We start from the raw sequence: 26036 nt of genomic DNA on the forward strand, positions 1-26036 counted from the left end.
TTTTTTAAACCGAAAGTAGGAAAACATGACGAAAATTGCAGAGCATGGCTGCTAATTTTACCTGATTAAAGTCAAAATAGTGTGTTCATTATACCATAAACTGACAAAGAGTGAAACAGATACTGACTTGGAAACAAAACAATACTTTTGTCAATTACGCTGAATTATTTTCAGTTATATGAATTTACATGCATATACACCCAGTGTCCAAATTAAGCCAAGTTTTAAACATGATTTTAATTACTTCTTTTCACAATAAATTGTTGATTGAATTGTTAAAATTTTCGCCTATTATATTTTCATTTTTTAAAAAAATGTCATATATCTTTACTAAGTCTGTAACCCCCCTCCCCAGGCTAAAAAGTTATGAACAAGAGGACATCTACTGTCAAGAGTTGGCTAATATCAGTATCAAATTAATTGTATAAATGTAGAAATAATTCCTATATCAGTTTTGTAAGTGGATACAACTTTAAATCTTACAATTTTAAAACAATGCATGTGATATAAACAAATTGAAATAGTGCTATTAGTGGAGTGTTTAACATACACTTGTCGAGACGAGATGTAAAAATGTGATTCCTTTCATCACGAAAAGTGGCGAAAAATATTTTCGCTCCAGTGGGAGCTCTGGTTCAAGGTGAAAATGTATTCATAAGCATGTCAAAAAGAGATGCTTTCAAAATTTAAGACCGGAAACATTCTATTAAAATACCATCGGATAAGTAGATATTTTATTGACAACAAGTGTTAATGGTGTGCAAAATTCGGAGGAATTTTAATTTTTGTGAGCAATGAAAGTACATTTTTAACACAATTCTAATGGTGTGAAAAAAGTGATTAAAATTCCGTGTGCATTGGACATAAATTCTAATAGTGTGACAAATTCGCAGTAATTGGTTTTTATGTGCATTGGAAATACATTTTCAACTCTTTTATCTCTTTTGTTCATTGCTTAATTATGTTTGTATGCACAGTTGGATATTTAAATATCCAACCGATAAGCAGTTGGATATTTGAATATCGAACTGATGGCCAGTTGGATCTTTAAATATCCAACTAGTGATGGTTGAATCGGTAAAATATAAGTAGACCAATAACAATGGGTGACGTCATTGAAGTTTTTTAAATTCTTATATTGTACAACAAAATTCAAATCATTTCTTTACATATTTACATTTATTTAACCGTGTGCATCTTTAACTTTATATGCGAGTTTTTGTCCCCAGCATTTGCGAAAGTGCCTAGGAGAGCATTATATCTTCTTCCTCTGTCCATCTATCAACCTGTCTAACTTTTTGTTACAATAACGTTTACTTTGGTCATAACTCTTTAATTCGAGAAGACAGAACTTTCATTTTTAAAATGTGCTTTACCTGTAATATGCGCATTTCTCATTGATAAGACACAAGAAAGTGTGTTATGCTTTTTGACCTCATGTGAATGTCCAGGAAAATTGATTTACTTTTAATTATAAAAGGACCCCGAAAGCTGATGGAGCAATTTTGTTGGAAATATATATATAATTTTGATGGTAATTTTGATTCGTCGAATTTAAGCCATGTTTTGCAAAAACTTTCATTGTTAAGGTATTCATTGTACAAATGGGTAAAAATTGATGCCTGGAAACCCTTTGATTTTATGTTCTAAAATTTACATATGGGTCATGACAAATACAAAAATTGGGTCATCAAGGGCAACAACTCATTTAAGGAAGATAACTCTTGATGAAAACTAAAATGTAAGGAAAATCACAGAATTTGTTATCTAAGAAGTTTATTCCTTAAATAATGCCACCACAATTACTTTTTCATTCAATTTGTTATCTTATTATAAGATTAAAGAATATTAGACAATGAACCATAATAAGAGTGTTATTGAAAGAAAAAAAAAATATTTAACTGGTGACAAAATGGTCTTTTTGAAAAATAAACGTTCATGTTCATAAAATCATTTGCAACAAGCTTTTACCATGGAACATTAACATTTTGAAAGGGAAATATTTATAAATGCATTAGATATGTCAAAACTCTTTTCCCTTAAATTATTTCAACAATATTTTTTTTACCTTTTGCAAGTCAAAAAATATGAATCTCATGACTCAATGTACAAAATTGATTTATATAAATGAAAATGGTTTGAAGTTCTGTTAATACTGCAAATTTATATTGTCTAGAATTTTAAAATGTACACAGAAGAATAAATAAATCTTTTTACAGAAATACTGAAGTTTAAACATTGATAGTGACAGTAATTGTATCAAAGCAGAGTGATAAACAATCTATGATACAGAAAGACTTAGAAAATAAATATCGGGATTTTAATAACACAATAAATAGTACTTGTAGTATACCTGTAGATTCTATAGGGATATTAATCTCATTTGATACACTAGTAGATGATCCATAAAACAGACTAACTTATTTAGGTACAATTGATAAATTCATGTGGCAGCAAAAAATTCACACAACTTTGGGACAACATTTTGTCGAACTTTAGATGTTCCAGTCACTCTAGGTTTGCCATCACTGGTTTTGGGAGAAAACACAAAAGTTAATCCATTTTCACCATCCCTGCCATAGATGAGCTTTAGATGAGAAAGTGCAAGCCCGAACCCAGCAATGTTCTCCGCCAAACTCATCTTCATAAAACCTTTACTACAGTGCTGCTATCCCACAAGTTGACATGGGATGGGTTTGGATAGGATTCAGGATTGAGGATTCACGATAGAAACATATAGTAGTTAATCCAATCCTATCCTATCCTATCCTGTATCCTACAGCCAATCAGATTCGAGTAAAGGTTGATTCATATTTCAGAATTAATTACAAAAACAGAATACGTTTTAAAACGTTTACAAAAGAAATATTTATAAAATTACGATAGAAAATAAACATATTTTGTTTATTTTAACACAAATTAATAATTAACTTCGAGTGACATTGCGTACGATTTAACCGTGAACGATTACCGGAAGAATCTTCACATGTAAGGTAGCAGGGGATAGTTTTTTTAAATGCCAAACATGTGCCGAGGGGGTACACATATACATGCAATCCATAAAAACATGTACATGGGGACAGTTTTCCAGGGGCTAATTAATTACACTTCATATGCCCATGGCTCACAAATTATGTCAACAAATTACATGTAATCTGCGTATTAGAGTGCACATGTACCAAAAATGCACCTGGGGACTCCCCAAATTTTGGCTTGTTTTTCCAAGATTTGGGCCTCATTCACACCCATACAACCCACCCCCAGGCCCGAGCGAGCAGGATAAAACACCCAGTAGTCTGTAAATCAATGCAAGCCCTAATAAAAATTCACCAATTGATATGGGGTCATTCACCTTCCCTCTGAGATACACACCTTCTTCTAAGGCCTACTGCTTTTCAGCTGAATTTCCTCTGCAACTGACCACGTGTCTTAGTTTCGCATTTACAACTCTGTATATGATAAGCGTCATAGTGACACCTACATGTTGCACATCATTTTTTTCAGCAAGCACTCTGCTACACTGCAAATGTGTCCCGTAATTATTCTAATCATTTTTCTACATAAAATATCACATCAAACAGGGGATATCTCAATTTTTTAAGAAATTTGAACGGGTCTTTAGTACGAAACTATCCCCTGCCACCTTTAACTTTCAAAGTTTGCTTTTCAATTAAAATAACTTTCCATATTTAGAAAGTGCAATCAATTCTGAGTAAAAATATACTAAATATGTCTTATTTCAATGAAAAATAAAAAAGTTAGAGGCAAATAAGTGACCCCACCAATTGTCGGTCAACCACCTTAACCCCATATTCTTTGTGTTACTTCAAAAATGACCAACTCCTACAATCCAAAAGAAACTATTTCTTATCAAAACAGTGTTTAATGGTAACTTTGATCAATTTCAAATGCAGCTACATATAAAAAACTCAATAAGAATTGCATGCCTTGATGAAATGTACTCACATGTAACACATACTCTCCTATTTTTGATGTTTTGAGAAATCCCATTTTACCTCTTAATTGCTTGAATTTATACATCTACAGCTTGTTTGCAAAAAGAAAACCTAATCTATTTTTCAGGATATTTATTGTAATATACAAAAACCCCTCTTGCATCAAAGGTTCAAGAAGAAGTGTCCTGGAAATTGCAGTTATCTACCCTACCCCTCCAACCATTACCTGATTCTATTGAAAATATACTGTGGAAATCTGATTTTCCTAACTGTCCTTTTTCTGAGTATATTTCATTCAATTTCAACATATCTGAATGATCAAATACATGCATTTGATTCCCCTGAATATTTAAAGTGATCATCCTGTCCTTACTTGGCATTTGTGAGTAAATTTCAGGTGCTTAGTAGAATCCAATAATTACATGAAAATGTACATATTTTTGATATTTTGTCCATTAAATATGCAAAAAGACCATCTGTTTTGTTCTAATTTAAAGAAATATATATAATCTATATGAAAATAATGAAAAGTTTAAGTTCTATCACATTATAGAAGACAAATGAGGGGGAAAATGAAGGGGAGGGGGGAATTTTTTTATGTAATCATCAATAGTAAAATGGGTCTATTTTGAAAAAAAATTAAAGCACAGCAATTCTTTCAATAAATGTGGTTCTGTGAACTGATATTTTTGCATACTGACTCATTCTTTTTTCTAAATAATGATATTTAGTGAAATACATGTAAAAAAGAGTAAATTTATGTAATTTCAGTGATATCGCAATAATTAAGCCCCTTTAATTTTAATTAATACTTAGTAAGTGCATCAAAATTTGATAAAATATATGTGACAGTGCCCAAACTATTATTTTCAAGCAAATAAATTTTTTTTCAGAAAAAAATTGCCTTACTCTGTTAAGATTTGTTATGCTGATGCTTCAAACTCTTTGAAAATGTGTATTGGAAAAGGTTTACCCCCCTTGTGTTTAGGTCTCTCTACCTAAATGAATAAGAGTCAAATGAAAGAAATATGGTGAGTTTTGAAAATGGCATACATCAATAAACTTATTTAGAGAAGAATTAGACTAAATTACATATTTCTGAAAATTGGTGTTTTCTTGAAGGTAGCAGGGGATAGTTTTTTTAAATGCCAAACATGTGCCGAGGGGGTACACATATACATGCAATCCATAAAAACATGTACATGGGGACAGTTTTCCAGGGGCTAATTAATTACACTTCATATGCCCATGGCTCACAAATTATGTCAACAAATTACATGTAATCTGCGTATTAGAGTGCACATGTACCAAAAATGCACCTGGGGACTCCCCAAATTTTGGCTTGTTTTTCCAAGATTTGGGCCTCATTCACACCCATACAACCCACCCCCAGGCCCGAGCGAGCAGGATAAAACACCCAGTAGTCTGTAAATCAATGCAAGCCCTAATAAAAATTCACCAATTGATATGGGGTCATTCACCTTCCCTCTGAGATACACACCTTCTTCTAAGGCCTACTGCTTTTCAGCTGAATTTCCTCTGCAACTGACCACGTGTCTTAGTTTCGCATTTACAACTCTGTATATGATAAGCGTCATAGTGACACCTACATGTTGCACATCATTTTTTTCAGCAAGCACTCTGCTACACTGCAAATGTGTCCCGTAATTATTCTAATCATTTTTCTACATAAAATATCACATCAAACAGGGGATATCTCAATTTTTTAAGAAATTTGAACGGGTCTTTAGTACGAAACTATCCCCTGCCACCTAAACAACGAAGAGTTCGGACATCAAGAGATCTTATATTCTTCAGCATGTTTGGATGATTAAGCCAATTCCTACTTGTTTTAAAGTTCAATAACATGTAACTGTGTTAAATGTGCTCTGTTTGTCTGGATAATTCTACACAAACCGCCAACGGCGGACTTGAACAGATCGATATCGCAGTTGTTTGGTGCAAGAACATGTAAGTATACTACACACTGTACATGTGTGCATGTTTATACATTTCCCCCCTTTTAACAATGTTATAATGACTTGAGCTATCAAAATTTTATTCTATTATAACATAGACAAAAACCGGGTGTGGAAAAATAGGTAGTGTACGAAGGGGAGAGGGTTAAAAATTTACAAATTCTCTGTCATGATTCAATGTGTCCTAAAACAATAAGATGTATTATGCCTTTTTCAGTTTGTTATTACTATATTATTTCCCTACTGTGGTTTAAAAAATGGTTTGTTTGTTTTTTTATTTGAGTGCAATTAAAATAAAGACAGAATCATATCTTATGCTACTGTTTAAATTGTATTATAAGCCTACTCAGCACTTACATGTACATTGTATATATGACCTATTCTGGGTTATGAATTATATATTAATCATTCATTATTCTTCATTGCAGAGAATGATACTTGGTTTTGCCTGCCCTCATCAAAATATTTTGTGAGGAAAAAAGGATTTTACATTTGAAAAGTAGGTATGATTATTAACATGTGTTTATGCATGGGTATCAGTATAATAAATACATATCATTATCAGAGTTGAGATGAAGTTTCTGTGTAGATTCTCTGAATAAGTGATTTTTCTTCTTTAAAAAAAAAGAGTAAAACTGAAAACAGTTTGTTATTGTTCTGGTCATCTGACATGGTCATCATCATGTTATATGTATTTTCATAATTTTTTCTTATTCAAATTTTAAGCAAAGAAGGAAACAAACAAAAAAACATAAATAGATTAATACTAGCATTAGAATTCAAAAAAGAGAAAAAAAAACAAACAAATGTACTCATACTAGTTAACAAGTTGACGAGATGAAATGAATTACAATTTACAAGTAAACTATGATTGTTTAATTAAGATATGACTATGAAGTTGCAGTATAAGATTTGAGTTTGCTTGATTTCTTTAAATGCTTTACTCTGGGAGAGAAAAAAGGTAAAATTCAGCCAGTCGTACATGAAATGAGAAAGATAATCACAATAAAATACAGTTTTAATGTATAATGTATATGACAAAAATGCACAATCTACATGCATATATTGTTATAATCATGATAATAATTGGATTTTTTTTAGGACGATCCTGCATATTTGCTGCTGTACATATTGCAGTTCATCTCATCTGCTGCTGGAATAAATATGAAAGATGTTCAAACCACTAGACAAGAGCCCCCTAGAGTCTGAAATCATGATGATTTTATTAAGGAGATCAGTGTGTGAAGTATTTGTTTTCTGTGCATTGTTGACAATTTTGAAACTGTTCGGTTACTTATGACTAGCTCTTTGACACAAACTTTGACATTTGAAATTCAATTTGAGCGACGGACAAGGAGGCGAAATCATATGCATGTAAAACATCATACGATTGGAAAAAGACATTGATAAACTTAAATTTAAACAGATTTCATGTACATGTATCTGTGAGCTTGGCATTGAAATACATGTATACTTCTGATGAATTTGTCTCATAATGGAACATTCAATTGTTATACATTGTAGATAAAAAAATAAAATTGTAGATGAGATTTATTTGGCCCAAAATATATATATTTAACACTGAAGAGGCAATTATCCTGAATAAATATTGTCAACTTGGTCAAGCATTTTTGTTCCTCATTTAGACCCTGAATAACATTCAAGATCAAATGTCAAGGTCAAAAACAAAATTTACTTAAATATGGCTTATAAATACTGAAACTACTGTGAATTCATATACATGTTTTACAAGAAAGAATTCGAAGGAATATGTGTGTGTTCACTGCAATAATTATTGCTGTCAATCTATCTATGAAGATTTATGAAAATGTTTTCTGTTAAACATAAATTAAATTCTCACTCATAAAATATGGTTATTGAAATACATTTGCATGACACTGAACTGACCATAAACTAAAAACAAAGTGAAGTAAAATAAGAAAATTTAACATTTTGAATATCTTGATTTTTATTTAGCAAACATGATAAAGTTTTTGCATATTTGTAAAATATTCAAATTCAAACAATGCTGAACTGAACATCTCAAACAAGAATAACTTTAAACAATGAATATAAAACAAATTTTAATCATACATTTAAATAATTTTTACATGTTTAATGAATAAAAGTTAAGATATTCTAAATGTCTGTTCTCGGTTTATGGTCTTGTCATACATGTATCTTCTTTCTGGATCTACATGAGTATGAAGGTATAGACATTAATAGTCTGATTCTCATAATTAAAGAGCTTAAATTTTGTTCGTTTAGTCTACTTAGTAATAATCATAACATTAGAAAAGTATCTGTAGTCTTAGTTGTTGTTCCCCCCCCCCTTTTTCCACGATTTCTTCTCTCTAACTTTAACTCCATTTATTTATCAAAGTGTATAAATTCGAAAAGAAATCGCAAATACCGTGATGTCTCTCAATCATTGTTAGTATGTGAAATTAAATTTAAAAAAGTCGGATTGTAATTTTTTTTCTATAAATTTTTTGAAAGCTTACTTTTTTTACACGTTCGCTAGATCAGTACTTGCCTATGTTTTATTACAGTCCCTTTGTTTACATTTTAACTCGGTACTCGAATATTAATTCGTGCGGGGTGTCGGGAATTAATGGATGTTGATCTCGATTATTTTTTATCATTAAAACATATTAAATAAAATCCATAATTATAACTGATTTTTATATAAAGGTCATTTTATTATTTTTTTTTTTTTTGTTTTGTCAAATTAACTCCTAAATATTAAAAAACTGAAAGTAGCAGGATAGGATAGGATAGGATTAGACTGAAATCACAAGATAGGATTGTGGATGCAGGATTCACGATAGGATAGGATAGGATTGTCAACTTATAGGATAGCAGCACTGTAATTAGCTCACGCAACAACCCAATGTTCTTTGATTTTTCAGCATTGAACACCTCCTGTTGAAATGAAAAATACTACTGTATGATTGTTTCATACATGTAACATCTGAGTCATTAAAGTTTGCAGCAGAGATAATTCTGTCCGACATCATAACATAGTCTACTGCATGTAGTCAAACATTTTTCTTACACTGAATCCCGAGCAAATTGACAAATGAATATTTGATTTTAGAGCCACCAGATTTAATATATATTTGTATGTATCAAACAATATAATAAAACTGTTCATACCTTTAAAATTCTTTTATGTTTCGATGGTAGATTTAGTGTTATCAACAAGTTGTTTATCTTCTGAGGACCTCCCACTCTGTTGATTAAAGCTACAAAAGGGATAGATACAATCATATTACATGCAATTGTTGAAGTATAAAATTACTGAGATGTGTGAACATGTAAATCCTATTTATATGCCTTATACAACATTTCATGGTGATGAAAATTTAGGTGTGAGAAATTAAGCTCCAATAACATTTTATACTTGTCAATGTCCAAATTAAATAACATAAATTAATCTTTTTTATAAACAAATATAATTATAAATGCTTACCTGTTCCAATCTGTGTATTGAGTATTGACACTGAAGTTCTGCATCCCTTTGCATTTTCTCAGCTTCTGGGAACAAGCAATTTCCGCACTGTATGTATTGAAACCCACCTAACCCTAGTTTTATTTCATCTTTAATTGCTCTCTCGGTCAAAAATAATTGTCCGGAGTGACATTTTGAGCACGATTTGAGGCCTCTGACCAGAAACAATGAACATCAAACTCGATGATTCTCCTTCCAGCCATCTAACGAACTCTTACTGGTCAAAATCTGGGTTATACCATGACAGAATTCCTCACAACCATGCACGGAATCACAAATACGATTCTATTCATAAGTACGATCTCCTAAAACAGCTGGGTGCATCAATTTATGTCTTTTCTTTAACCGTTCCTTTCGTGTCCGACTTTTTATGGGCGCCGCCATCTTGAATTTTATAGTCTCGGAGACATCGATTTATTTTAAAAGGCTTATTTAAACATCAAATTTGTTATCATTTTGCTGCTTTCTTTAATGTATCTATCAATTGTAACAAAAGTATTTGTATTTTGAACTTTGATAGTGATTCGAAGTGAAAAAGCATTTTATTCCGTAAACTACCGAGAACACACCGATTAACGCCTATTTCAAAGGCTTGGGGTAAAAAGCTGAGTGGAGTGGAGTGGAGTGGAGTCTTATGGAGTCATGGAGTGGAGTCTGTATCATAACAGTACAGACAGTTAGAGAACAAAACAATTTCTTTTGCATACAATCTCTCCCCTGCAATGTCATTTTGGCTTTGTGTAACATGAACGAAACAAGAAACAAAAGAAATCTGTGCAGCCAAAAAACTATTGACCTATAAATGTCAAAGTGAAACAGAGAATCACCTAGAAATGTTTTTAAAACAAGACTATAGGTAATACATTAACAACATCTAAACTAAGCTCAGATATATGATCCTGCTCACCTATCCAAACAGACAAATCTAGTAAGAGGTGTTGACAGCTTTATAATATCAAACAGATAGAGGGTAAACAACTGCACTGCAGAACTGATGACAACAATTGAATTACAAGGGCACTTTTTTGGGGGGTTTAATTAATGTACTATTAAAGTGCAAGCTACCCTCTTTGTTGATATTTGAAGGTTACTATTTCTTCTCCTAATTTGATGTGTATTAATTTTACATACACAAGTATCTCCCTTTTTCTGGTTAAATTAGGGAAAATGTTACAGAATCTAGGTGTATAGCCTACATGTATTAGAAGTCAATTAGAAGTCTATCAAAGTTAAATGCCCAGGATTAATTATAAGACATAAAAGGGAAAATATTTATCGAAATATACTCAACAACTCTTTTTTTTTTTGTAAGTACACACTGTGCATTTTAAACAATGATGCATTATTTACTCTTAAAGTTTTTACCTTAATTTTGTTTCTTGGGGAGGGGGCTGTGTTATAAATTTCACCAATATTTGAACAAAGAAAAAGCTTATTTTTATTGATGTGATTCAAAACAGAAATTATATATATGATAAGTAATATAAAAACATTTTTAAAAAATATTACTGGTATTACCTGTACATCCTTTCTGTTGAGTTATTGCTTTCTTTGTACTTTGCTGATCAATGTCTATCAACAAGTACTTGTATCACTGATGCAGCTGTTTGATATAAACAATGGTGAACACTTTTTGATAAAATTAATTTAACTGGAGTATGGGAACTTTAAAAGCATGTCGATCCCCATAATGATGTGCTGAAATGTATTTGGTTCCTCTTTTTTTTTTATATATAAAAACGACTCAAACAAGATGCTGTCAACATGATTCTTTTAAATTTTGTTTTTGATGTTGCTGAGGCTGCAAATATTTTCCTTCGTGGGTACATTATATATCTTATTACTAGTATTATCCCCTCGCAACGGAGTTGGAGGGGATATAGTAACATGCTTTTGTGTGTGTGTTTGTGAGTGTGTTAGTTAGCGAGTGGTGTTAAACGGAAGTGACGTAAATTGCATCGGGACTGATGTCGAATGTTGTCTTGATTTAAAGATAAACTGCGAGGGGATGCTCCGCTTTGCGGTACCCTGATTAACTTAAGTTTTATTTTCAAAAAATCCATACATTTACATTTTTGTTTTACAAAACTTATGAGTTACGACTAAGACCAAACACTTTAGATGATGTTATTTCTCATTTTTGTGTAACTTTATACATATCTCCCTTTTTGGTGTGGGGGCAGGGGTGGTATCGGTAAATTGCAGGAAACACTACAGAAGCTTAGATGTAGAGTCATGGCAGTTGAAATTAAAAAAAAAAATTATTCTTGTCACTGAACACAAGTCCCCCTCCTTTCCTCTCTCATTTCTGTATGCCCCAGCTATAGCTGATGTCTGTGATCACTGATTAGAAACTCTTGGAAACTTCCTGATTTCAGAATAAATATGTTACAATTAGTCAGAAACTAGATCATGTTGTATGAACCATATTGACAATGAAACAAATGAATGAGTAAATGAAAAAAATCATGACCTTCAAATGTCAACTCATCAGTGGGAAAAGCTTTATGTTTTGGGTAACAGAGACTAAGTGACCCACATCCACTCCCATCCCAACAGGCGAGAAGTCTTGACAGATTTAATTACTGCACTAGAAATGCTTACTCAGTTGTTGCTTGTAAAAACAAATTTGCTTTAAATTGAAGTGAACTAAATATAACTGGTTTTGTTTTTGTCAGAAAAAAAGAATCTAAATTTACAGCTGGGCGTAGTTTACAATTTGGAATCTATATAAGAATTCCAGTAAAAAATATAATCAGACATTTAATACACAATAAATTTTTCAAGTTCGACAGTACCGGGTCACATACATATGTACATGTACTTGTAACCAGGGACCTATATACTATAGGTCCCTGTTGTAACCTAATAAAAATTTCATCATTATTCAGGAATGTCCTGGGTTATACTTTAAACAGCAAACATGGGCTGTAGTGAAAAAAGAATTTAACAAGGGCACCGCAAAGCGGAGCATCCCCTCGCAAAGAGCATATCTATAAATCAAGACAGCATTCGACATCTATACCGAAGCAAATTACACAAGGACAAACTTACATACACACTAACACACACAAGCGAGTTACTATATCCCCTCCAACTCCGTTGCAATTGCGAGGGGATAATAGCTGATAAGACAGATAATTGAGACCTGATTCTTCAATGGACGATAAAATCTCTGGATATTTCAAACCATGGCCTTTTTGTAGGAAACTTCTGAGACATTCTTTGAAATAGGACAAATAATGTTAATAAGATTTCTTGGGTCTGTTTCACAAAAGAACTTATGACTAAGACCAACATATAAAATTGAGATTAACTTTCTTTTTAACATTGATTTGAAAATGATTTTAATCCTTTTAAAATTATTTTAGATAGATATTTTTATACAAGCAATTTTTAACAGAGTCATTGATTTTGCAAGATTATATTATCATCTAAAGTGTTCGGTTTTAGTAATAAGTTCTTTTGTAAAACATACTCTTAGTAAATGTTGCAGGATTTTTTGAAAATAAAACTTATAGGTACCACATATACCCACTAAGGTAAATATTGGCAGCCTCAGCAACATCAAAAACAAAATAAAATAAATTTAATGTAATGATATTAAAAAAAAAACATTGAAAATTTTGTCCGTTGTAGCAAACCATGTAACTTATTTTAATAACTGAATGAAGTTGACAGCATCTTGCTTGAGTCGTCTTTATAAAACAATATTAATGAGTAACCAAATATATTTCAGCACATCATTAACGGGGTCGACATTCTTTTAAAGTTCTCATCCTCCAATTATATTAATTATATTTATTCTGTCAGAAAGTCTTCATTTTTGTTTATAACAAACAGCTTCATTAGTGATGCTTGTACTGGTTGATAGACTGTATATGAAACATTGATCAGCAAAGTACAAAGAAAGCAATAACTCAGCTAGTATTAATAATCATATATAATTTCTGTTCTGAGTCACATTATAAAATAAAAAGATTTTCTTTGTTCAAATATTGGTGAAACTAATTATAGGTGGGAATTAACACTGCTCCCTCCCCAAGAAACAAAGGTAAAATTTTTAAGAGTGAATAATGCATCATCATTTAAAATGGACCATGTGTACTTCAAAAAATTAAAAATAACTACATGAGTTGTTGAGTTTATTTCCATAAATATTTTCCTTTTGATATCTTATACTAGTAATTAATCCTTGACATTTAACTTTGATAGACCCAATTGACAAATACATGTAGGCTATACACCTAGATTCTGTAGCATTTCCTCCAGTTTAACCAGAAAAAGGTATATGTGTATGTTAATATAAACAAATCAAGAGGAATGAGATACAGAAAAAAAATTTTGACCTTCAAATATCAACAAAGAGGGTTGAATGCACTTTAAAAGTAAAACCTAAAAAAAAAGAATGGTAATTAAATTATGTGCCGTTATAATTCAATTGTTGTCATCAGTTCTGCAGTGCAGTTGTTTACCCTCTATCTGTTTGATATCATAAAGCTGTCAACACCTCTTACTAGGTTTGTCTGTTTTGGATAGGTGAGCAGGGTCATATATCTGAGCTTAGTTTAGATGTTGTTAATGTATTACCAAGTCTTTGTTTTAAAAAAGCATTTCTGTTTGACATTTAAAGGTCAAAAGTTTTTTGGCTGCGCAGAATTCTTTTGTTCCTTGTATTATTCTTGTTACGCAAAGCCAAAATGACATTGCAGGGGAGAGATTGTACGCAAAAGAAATTGTTTTGTTCTCAAACTGTCTGTACTGTTATGATACAGACTCCACTCCATGACTCCACAAGACTCCACTCCACTCCACTCCACTCAGCTTTTTACCCCAAGCCCTATTTCAAACTCAATAAAAGGGTGCAATTACTGTCGCCTGTGAAATACTTTCAAACTATGCTTTACATTTCAAATGATTGAATGTTTTTTTTAATGTTTGTAGACTTGTTAAACTAACCCTTATGTAACAGCTGTCTGACTTCATTAAAACTCGCGTAAATTACCTCCAAATGTGTCATTTTGAAATGTTCGTTACTGTCGCCGGTAACAGAGTTGGACTTAAGGTGCTTAATTTTAAAACTTAAAGAAAAGAAACCGTAAAAAATAACATCATTTAAGATTAAACATATCAAAGTCTGAAAATTAAAAATAACATCGATGTTTTTTGACTGATTTTATGTTCTGTACTTGATTTTAAAGCGATGTCGCCAAATAAGACACACGATAAATATCGCCAAATAAAAATATTTTGAACGTTAATTATCAAGACACAAATATAACTACAGACAAGCGATGCAAATTTTTATGTAGCTAACTATCATAAACATCCTTTCTTAATACATAATTATACATTTCAACTTTCATCCGCATAAATTTAATTCAATCTGTAACTTTGCCTTCTTTCTGCGATGAAATAACAATGAAATGTTCGTTACCTTATTCATGCAACTAAACGTACTATCTTCACATCGGCTGGTTATTTCATTACTACGGAAGCCCAATAGTGCAAACCAAAAAAATAAGAAACAAGAAAACGAAATTATTATATAAAGAAAACGAAATTATTAAATAAAAAACGAAATTATTAAATAAAAAACGAAATTATTAAATAAAGAAAACGAAATTACTAAATAAAGAAACAAACGAAATTATTAAATAAAGAAAACGAAATTATTAAATAAAGAAAACGAAATTAATAAATAAAAGACAAACGAAATTATTAAATAAAGAAAACGAAATTATTAAGTAAAGAAAACGAAATTATTAAATAAAGAAAACGAAATTATTAAATAAAGAAAACGAAATTATTAAATAAAGAAAACGAAATTATTAAATAAAAGACAAACGAAATTATTAAATAAAGAAAACGAAATTATTAAAAAAAGAAAACGAAATTACTAAATAAAAAACTGAAACTGAAATACGGAATTTATAGATGTGCATGGTAAGGGCCTGAACCCATGAATCATTCCATAAAGCGCACGTGTTATAAAGCATCACTCAATAATTCTATAGACCTGATTTTGTTTCGACATTGAAACAAGTGTGGGGGAAATGAAAAAAAAAACTTAGATAAATGTCAAATTGACAAACGTAGGAAAACATTATGTGCTCACAGCCTATAATTCGCATTTGTAAAGTAAATGATTAATAACTGTTCAATTTTGTTTACGGGAATTTGATGCTGTGTCGCATCCCCACAACGTCAAAGTTTGAGCCTGTAAGCCTGGACGTAGCGAGGATGGCTGTTTCTGCTTACATAAAATTAATGACATTCCAAAAGAGCTCATGAATCGCTGAAAGGTCAAGGCCTTGCGTATCGTATCGCTGAATTCCCCCCGAACTAAACCTAGTGCCCTATCTGTGTACCCATAAATCTTAGGTTGTTAAAACAATAAAGAGAATGATTTGAATACTTGTTGGATTTGTTATGCAAGTGTGTGCATTGTTTATTCACAACTATCACTGACTTATGAATACAGATTTAGAATTTGTCATTTAGAATATGTGAGAACAAATAGTTAGTGCATCACTTCTAATTATGCTTTGATAAATGACCAAGAAATCACAGGCGCTCCCCATGTAATTCTGTAAATGACGAATGATAAGTATATATATATATATATATATATATAGGTGTACCCCTCAATACTATAAAATCAACCTTGTTGATTTTATAGTATTGAGGGGTAGACCTATATATATATATATATACTTATCATTCGTCATTTACAGAATTACATGGGGAGCGCCTGTGCAAGAAATTAGAGGTGTTTTGCTTAATTTTTAACAAAGTAAGCAATCATTAAAATCTACTCATTGTAAAAACTTTGTCTTGTTTAATTTTTGCACTTGCTCTCTTTAAACAATAATTTATAATGGGTTCCGATCGGTAACGTATCATTTTACAGCATTTTTTGTACTGTTCTATAATTGAAAAAAAAAGATGTATAACCATGGGAAATTCCTAAATGTTATAAGGCTCAGCAGTTGTAAACAACGGAATCTTAACAGACATGTATATCTTAAATATTTGTGCAATTTATTAGCATAATCTCTTTGATGTTTCATGTCCAGATTCATTGTTTGCTAATAATAAGACCTTCTGAGTTGAGGGTTTAAGAAAGCTAATACTAACATAAACTTGTCATCACTGGCCAATTCATCAGACTGGTCAAATTAAGTTCACATTAATCATGTTAATGTAAGATAAAAACATAGATCTAAGCATATTGGATAACCAAAGGTAAAATTCTCCCCTATTCATCTATTATGATTGTCTACTCCAACTGGTTATGTTATCGATGCGGGAATAGCTGAGTGTAAATGGAAATATCACACTTGTTTTAATGTCGAAACAAAATCAGGTCATAGAACACGTGCGCTTTATGGAATGATTCATGGGTTCAGGCCCTTACCATGCACATCTATAAATTCCGTATTTTAGTTTCAGTTTTTTATTTAATAATTTCGTTTTCTTTATTTAATAATTTCGTTTTCTTAATTTAATAATTTCGTTTTCTTCATTTAATAATTTCGTTTGCTTTTTATTTAATAATTTCGTTTTCTTTATTTCATAATTTCGTTTTTCTTTATTTAATAATTTCGTTTTCTTTATTTAATAATTTCGTTTTTGTTTATTTATTTTTGGTTTGCACTATTGGGCTTCCGTACATTACAGAGCTAATGTGTGTCGCAAAGAAAAACAACATTTATATCAGCAATCCTACTTTCGTTCGAATCAATATTCCATGGTATGTGCTTGTTTGAAATGTTCGTTACTGAAATGTTCGTTACATAGTTTTAAATTCAGTCACTTTAAACGGCGAGAAAACACAACTTCAAGCGTGTTTAGTATAGAAGTTACAACCCGCCATTATATTTGAATGTCAGTGTTGAAGGTGTAACATTCAAACATTCAATTTCTTAAATACTTCATGCTGAAGACAAGGTTGGTCAATACACTGATGTGTACTGTGATTTATAAACAATATTATGATATTTATTTATACAGAACAACTGAGAATGAATAAATAGACCTCTGCTTACAATTTGACATCAATGTTTGTGCTGTATATCTATAGTATATTGCTCAAAATAAACAAAGAAATGTTCGTTACAGATGGTAACAAACATTTCACTTTCGGTATCATATCGTATTGAAGTATTTTTTTAATTTCTTTATCCGTCTATGAAGTTAATTGGATTAGAAACAATGTACATGTACCACATGTATGATAAGTTGAATTTTGATTTGTTTATATAATTAAAACAATAACACTACACAGTGAACACAGTGTTTTAAGATATGTCATGTTGATATTGTTTTGTTTTTTAATATTATTCTTGTTCTATTGAAATTTTGACAAAACGGCATTTTGTCATTTCATTTACTGTACAGAAAGTATGCACACATTTATAATCATGTTTATCATGGATGTTTCCTTCTCAAAATTTAATATTTTTTTTCAAAATTAGTTTAATATTCATAAGTAACGAACATTTATGAAATGTGGTAACAAACATTTCTCATCATGTTATGTAATTTTATTTCATTTCAATTGAAACTAAATGGAAAAATCACTAGCTGAAATTCAGAAAGACTACCGGGAAAAACTAAGGCTAAGGCAAATAAGAAAGAATGTAATTATAAGCTATATACAGCCGTGATTAGGATTTGTGAAATGTAACGGACATTTCTAACTATTGCAAATTTAACAATTTTACAGACTGTAAAGTAACTTTCAAGAAACAAAAATGTTTTCAGAAGTGAGGAAAAACCTTATTGTATAATTTGGTACAAATGATATTTTAGACATGCATGGAATAAAAAAAAAATGGAATATTAATCTGTTGGTAACGTACATTTCCAAAGGATATGACTATCACAGTGTCGGAAATTGACCCGTTTTTGACTATTCAATAGAAATGAATATTCTTATTACGATTGTTTCTCATCATTATTATGAATATTTACAGAAAATTTTATCACAGAATCCAAAATTATTTCTCTCTCTAATGGCACAAAATTGCCCTTTTCACAATCAAATGACTTCAAAATCATTTATTGACACCTGCATAATATATTTCAGCACTAACTTGTGTGTTATTTGCGTCAATAAAATAATTTACACTAAATTTGTTTAAAAGTAAGTGAATACGTATTGTTAAAATTTAATTTTAATCTATCTAAATCAAAACATGTTTTTTCATGAAATGTACGTTATTTTTAGTCCCTTTTTGTTCTATGATTGCAAAGACATTGCATTTTGTTTGGCGAATCCCATATTCTTTTAATGAAGATTAAAACACATATTTTCAATGTTTGTTGTATCATATTTCTTCTAGTATAACATTCATAAATTATTTGTAGAGTGTAAAACATGCAATATTTTTATATTCCTAAAAAGGGAAAAGTCCAAATAATACCATTTCCTTAAACATACGATATATCACTAATAATAAATCTCATTCTGAGTATTCCATGGTTTTTAAATACGTACACAAAGTGTTTTTATTATACCTTGTTATAATTTGATATTTATAATCTAATATTTTGTGTTAAGCCACTGAAAAGTAATGAAACCCCCTGGTAACGTACATTTTTAAGGTTAAATTTTATGATAAAATGTCATAACTTTAAATTGTCACAACTCAGAAACCCATCAATTCTTGTTGAAAAAAAAATGTATTTGTAATGTTGAATTATTGATCTTTAACTATCAATCAATGTTTTTCTTTTTTCTTAAAATCCATTTTATGACCGATGCCACTGGGTCTTTGCACCCTTTTATTGAGTTTGAGTGTTTAAAAAATAAAAATAAAAAAAATAAAAAAATGGATACCTTAAATAGTACTCAGCAATGCTTAGATGTAAAATTTTTATAAAGGATAAAGGAGAGTGTAGATTCACTGTTATCAGTTAATGGAAGAAAAATGGAATTTAGAAAAAAATTCTCACTAAGCATTAAAAATAGAATGGGAACAGAATAGTGGATTGAATTCCTTTGTACGTATGCATAGAAAATTCCTTTACACGATTCATTCAATAAATAATGAAAAGCGTTTTCAAAAAAATTAATAAATAATGTTAAAAAAAAACAACACGTAGAACAGTATCTTTATGTTTTTGATTTCTCGAGTATTCTCTGTTAATGATTGTACACGTTTCAAGTCTCCGCGGCTACATGTAGGATAAGGGTGTCCGTAAAATTTCACAGTGTACCAGCTGTAGTAACTTCCCTGAACTTCCGAGATATGAAGTCATAATAAGCCTGTGACGTCAAGTCGCTACAAATTTGAGCTGACATGATGGGGAAGTGTCATAACTTTTACATTCCATTTATGACAAGTAGATTTTTTCGTTAATGTTGAATTCAGATGTTCGGATTGTTATTTTAAGCATCAATTTACTGTTATGAATGTGAAAGGATGATTCTCTATAAGGCCATTTTCCGGCCTACGATAAAATCACTTAAAAATGTGATTTTATGTAACTTTAATCATTGTATTTCATGATTTTGATGTTTGTTTTTCAACATCGATCACCTAAGTCGCGTGATTTAAAGATCACAAACGGCCGTCAAGTAAAGAAAAATTGAGGGTAGGTCTATTTACATCAAGTATCTATGCATGTTTCTTGATGTAAATGATCAAAAATTGTTTATTTATGTCGTAAACATATCAGACTTAAGTAATAAGTGCAAAGATTGTTTAATTTAAGGCTAAAGATATTTTTTATGGCAAGAATTTTGATGCATTCACATTTTGCATATTTTGAATGTAAATCTTTACAAAATGCACCTCGTATGATGTTGAAAAATGTTTAATTAGCATTTAATTAAAAGTATTATTTCATATATGTTTATATTGTAATTGTGTATTGTTTCTATAGATGTGGTACCTATTTTACGCATAAAATGCCCATGCAAGAAATGAGATTTCTAAGTTTCTATTGAACTATAAAAGTTGTGTATCAAATGTTTAAAGCATTGAATTAATTTTGTTTGTGATTAAATCAAAATTAAGTTGTAATTTATAAAATATAGTCTACATTTCCAAAACCAAAAAAAAAAAAAATAAAATAAAATAAAATAAAATAAAAAAATAAATAAATAAAGAATTCATTAACTTACAGGATGAAAATATTAATGCAAGTACATGTTAATAGTCAGTACATAAAACTCAGAACGATTGTATTAAAAATATATATATCGACGTAAAATGAAATAACATCGTAAGAGTTGCTTTGATTCAATTTAATTACGCATGTAAAACAATATATTTAATTTAAAATGCTATCTAAACTATAATACACAAATGTATGTATAAAAGTCGAGCCCCCCCCCCCCCCACGGCACTCCATAAAATGGAGTAGATTTTCAACAGTTCCTTCCACTACGCATATCAGAAGTTTTAGTATATCCATGGACTAACAGAGTTCTACAACATCCCAGGTACAAAATGGACCGTAAGAGATGAAACTCCTTTCGCACTCTTGAAACCTGCATGAGGATTAAATTCTCTTTCCGTGCTGCGTCAAGAACTAAGGTGTTTAACACGGGTAGTGACAGTTCCTTTGCTAAGTCCTCTGCATTGAAAGTAAAAGTCATGGGTCTTTTGGATATTATCTTAAAGAAGGAGGTCCTGTCCCACGGTAGGTGTTGGTCAATACTGAAACCATGCATAAATCAAAATTGTGACACTTCACCATAAGTGGATGATCTCTTTATCTGGGTGAAAAATTCTAAAATGATGTAAAGCAGCATTCAATTATCAATCACGTGACATTTAGGAACCCCTTTCCTCCTTGGCGTTTTATTTTCTAAGACAGAGCTACTGTTCTCATAACTTATATTGATGCTACCAAAGAAGTGTGATGAATAGATTGAGTCCTCTCAACACCCAGTTAACAAAATACATGGATCCTATGTCACTCATACGGAAAAGTGTCCTTCTAAAAGGTCGAGGCGAGAATTTCCATTATGAAACCATCCCTTCAGTAATTCTCTATCTATAAAAGTTACATGTGTACCCATAGAAAAATTAAGTTTATAACACAAATAACAAATGCATCTTCCCGCTACAACAAAAATAGCTTTTATCATTTCTAGAACTAATAACAAATATGCAGTACTCCTAAGGAAATACAAATACAAAGAAGTAGCATAGATAAACTAAACTATCCATATAAATAATAATAATTATAATAAGTAACTTATATTCATGCCTTATAGTCTATAAAAAAATTTCTTTATTTCTAGGAGATAGTTCAATGAGACTTGTCTTCACGTAATTTCATAACAACCAGTCATTTCAGTCCTTTGATTTTAGATTTTTTATGTAAAAAGTTTACCTTTTTTGAGTAAATATGCATGGCTTATATTAATTCTTAGTAAATCAATATAAACATGTACTCTGAGTGAAATTTTATAATGAAAAATAATCTACATAAGCTGAAATCCTTAATTGTGAGTAGTTAGCTTTTCCTGCAAATATCGTAAAAATGAAGCGAAAAGTTTTTATTTACATGTCATAACCACCTTTAACCAAGTTGATAATTTGGTAGTCACTTTTTATGTTCATAAGAAGTTTACATGCAAATTTTGGTGTTGGTTAAAGGTGGTTATGACATGTGTAGGAGTTACCTAACACACCCACCCTCTTGAGTTTTCCCATTACCCTAATGCTAATACTGACCGATAGTACCTTACCTTGTGACCCTATATCATAACAAATACTTTTGTATCATGAACCAATCAACATTTATCATTAAATTGGAACATTAGCCTACTGACTCATGCAGTTTTTAAGGGAAAACATACTATTTGAAAATTTGAAGTCATTGTAGGCCGCAAAACGGCCTTATAGAGAATGATCCTTTGCAATATAATATTGATATTCCTTTTACCTATCTAATATACGGCGTTTTCAAAGAATAACTAAAAGTAGAATGTGAAATGCCCCCGTTACACGATACACATAGTTAGAATTCATTAATCGTATAATACATTAAGCTGGCACAAGTGATGAATACGGAAAACTGAAGATATTATGTGTGAATCTATATGAAATTTATAACCCCTAACAGAATCTTGCTGGGGTATTATGTGTAAAATAGCCTATTTTGTATAAATTGCGATGAAGGTGGAAAAAGTCCTCATGTGTGTGGTTAAATTGAAGTTCTCGTGAAATATTTGTAAAATTCAGACATGTCCCAGCACTTTCTTTACACAATAGCATACGATTAGTTGACATGTAACAAAACTTTCACAAAAAATTATAACTTGTGACGATGCGATTTCTATGCAACATTGAGGAAAAATTATAAATGTCCGTCATGTCATCAACAAAGTCATGTAACATGACAAATATGTTTTATTATAATACCTGATAAAACTCTCCGTATATTGGTAGACATGTATAGTTTACAAATTAAAATCATAACCTAGTTCGAAGTAAATGATTATGTCAAATGCACATTAAGCCTTGAGACAGCCTTAGCCTCTGTACCCACGACGGGAACCCCTCAGCATACTCTTCTTTAGGGTTGCCAAAAAGACAGTAATGAATGACATTTAGTAAGTCAGATTCGAATGTTTAGCGTCTTCCTTCAAAGGTTTTCTTGCGTCTTTCGAATAAAAGTAGGTCAAAATGACAGATCTAGCGCATACGTCCGACAGCTAAGCTTTGTGAACGTTCTTTTCTTCAAAATTTCCTTTAAATTTTCATGCTTTTTTGTAGCAGCGTTGTCAGATACGAAAACATCACCCTAGGGACCGGTTTTTCCTTCAAAATCTGAATACAATACAATTTTAACATAAGAGCTACCATTGATGGTCTTTCACCTAGGTGTAGGTAAATAGACTACTTGACTTCTCGATTATAAAGAAAACCTGTATATTGCCTGTCTAGTTTTCTGGCTTCTCTTTGCGGTAATCCACATCACATATAGAAAGATTCCAGACAAATACAATCTGACTTATTGAGTAAATGAAACATGTTTGCCACACACAGCCGTATCTCTCTAGAAGTTAAGAGAAACTTTGTTACGTAAGCATTTATAGGTATTAAAACATGTTAATGAACGTATACGTATCAAAGGATCGGAGATCACCAGGCAACATATTTACAAATTAGTCGACAACAATGGAAATGGGATTCCCCGTGATTATAAAACCAAACACATGTTATTTGACAGCCACGTGATAAATGCATGTAATGTGTACTGTATATAGGTCATAAACAAATTTCAATATCGCAAGGGCATATCCTAGTTAGAATTAAAAATTTCAGTAATAAATTGTATCTAAATAACTTGTAGTTTATGAAAAGAACTGCTGCTTTAAATAGAATTATCATTTTATTAGTTTAAATTTCAAGTTATTTAGCTCTAGTCGAAATATGTGTAAACTTTACCTAGTATTTAACTTATTTATTAAGTAATGCTCTCGATTTCAGGAAAGCAGCAGCACTTTTCAAGTTAAGGAATGTTTCCGTTATGCGTATTCAAAAAATGGTCAAGATCTATTACGGTAAGTGTAAGCCTTTGCGAAAAGGCAATTTATGAGGCACCTCGGTGTGAAACATGCATATACCCTGTGAAAAAAAAAAAAAAAAAAAAAAAAAAAGGTAGAATCAATTCAATACATTCTATCGATAGTTTGAAATAATGGCACTAAAAAAGGTTTCAGATTGGTTTTAATAGTCTACCTAAGATTTGCAAATAATATTATGTTTAATAATAAAATGCGTTTTTCACTGTGCAAAAATTACTTGATCCGCCTCTCACTGCACATAAAATGCGTCACATTTTACATGATGACGTCATGTCGACAAGAGCATTGCGATCAGTGACTTGCTTATATCTTGTTTTGTGGGATTTAACTAGCAACAAAAATGAAAGCTGTGGTAAGTATGTAGTTCATCACTCTTGTGCAATTTAAAAACGCAAATTATTTCATTTTTCTTTTCATTTTAATATTTTTAAAGTGTTCCACAAAAAGCGCCTCATCCTTCCCTTGTGTACCCGAAAAGTGCTTGGAAAAAGTCATAGTATTACTTGGGTACAAAATATTTCCTGAGAAATTCAACTTGCCTACACATTTAAGGGTATTTTCCACACAATATCATAATCTGTAATATATATATATATATATATATATATATATATATATATATATATATATATATATATATATATATATATATATATATATATATGATTGCGCCCATGACAAAAGGGCCTTATGGCAATTTTGCTAAAACAGAGAAATAACGTCATAAAGATATGACGTTGCAGACGGTGAGCGTCGACGCAGATTTTTTTTATCCACGTGTTTTACATTTGACACGTCTAGCTCACTTTTGTCGTTGTTCTCAACATTGAAATTATTATTTATTTTCATTTATATCTTTAATTCACGTCTTGATCTTCTAGTCCACTGATATTAATTAAAATATTTAGAATTTTATTCGAGACCCGTTTCTTTACTACATGTTATTGTAGCTTTATACGTCTCTGATCTGGGCTATGCATTTCCTATGTACATGTATAGAAGCTTCAGACAAGGTGATTTTCTGGATAATTGAATATGGATGAACGAATGCGATTTTGATATATAGACAAATTGAAGTTATTTGTTAGACATGGGTATATTATCAAAATATTGCAGAGGAAATCGTTTTCCTGTATAAGATCCGCCCCACCATTCTCAACACATCGATCATGTAAACATTGAAGCATTGGTACATCGTGCATAAATTTTTGTTGTAAAATGCTTTAATTGCCAAAAATTTGAAACTGATCACACTTCTTCCAACAGAAAAGAAAAGTATTCTTGTAAGTTTTCACAAATCTAGCAAAAGTACGAACGAATGACAGACGTGATATTATTTTTAAGAACTATAAATAAAAACAAGAGAGGTAACTCTGACAAGCGAGATACTAGAGAGGTACCAGAGAGGGACTTTCTTTTCTTTTTTTTTAACACCATTCAAAATCAACATACCCATTCAAATTTGCTCCCGTAGTATAAAAATATTTCTAAAAATCTCACTTATCATCAGTTAAAAAAACGTTTTAATTGTAAGTATTATATTTATATTTTCTTTAAAAGTATTTTTGAAAGCTCATGGAACTAGCTGCTGTCAAAGTGAAAGAGAAAAAAATATAGAATAAGAATAAGAAATAGACGCTACATTGAACCAGACTTTCATTTATTTTTTTTAAATCTGTTACATGTGCATCTATTTATTTCAACATGAAATTATTTTTAAAAAAATTGAATTTTAATTTTTTTTTTCTCAGTAATAATGATCATAAATTTAAATAAAATAAAATTATATTAAAAAAAATTTGTTTCGTCTTATTTTTGTTGTTGCCACTTCCGATGTACATGTAAGTACTTGAAAACAAACAAAAACTACCGAATGAAATAAAATTGTTCTAATTGTTCTAGCTTAAAAAAAGTTTACATGTATGTATACCTGATGTGTGTGAGAGAGAGAGAGAGAGAGAGAGAGATGTTACATTAAATCCAGTTTATTAATACAATGTGAAATGTGAAACTTTAATGAAAAGGCG

General features: G+C 30.8%; 1 protein-coding gene and 1 long non-coding RNA gene across 4 annotated transcripts in view; both read left to right on the plus strand.

The window, feature by feature from the left end:
- LOC133203269 (centrosomal protein of 290 kDa-like) overlaps positions 1-26036 on the plus strand; it is a 258032-nt gene that overhangs the window by 141797 nt on the left and 90199 nt on the right. The gene's annotated exons all lie outside the window — the stretch shown is intronic.
- On the plus strand, positions 5800-7112 carry LOC133203220 (uncharacterized). The gene is made up of 3 exons (XR_009723358.1): positions 5800-5927; positions 6364-6434; positions 7037-7112. It is a non-coding gene; the product is annotated as an uncharacterized LOC133203220 (long non-coding RNA).

This window comes from Saccostrea echinata, unplaced genomic scaffold (genome assembly GCF_033153115.1).
Source record: "Saccostrea echinata isolate AGI-Se365-2 ecotype Australia unplaced genomic scaffold, CSIRO_AGI_Sech_v1 ptg000049l, whole genome shotgun sequence".
NCBI lineage: Eukaryota > Metazoa > Mollusca > Bivalvia > Ostreida > Ostreidae > Saccostrea > Saccostrea echinata.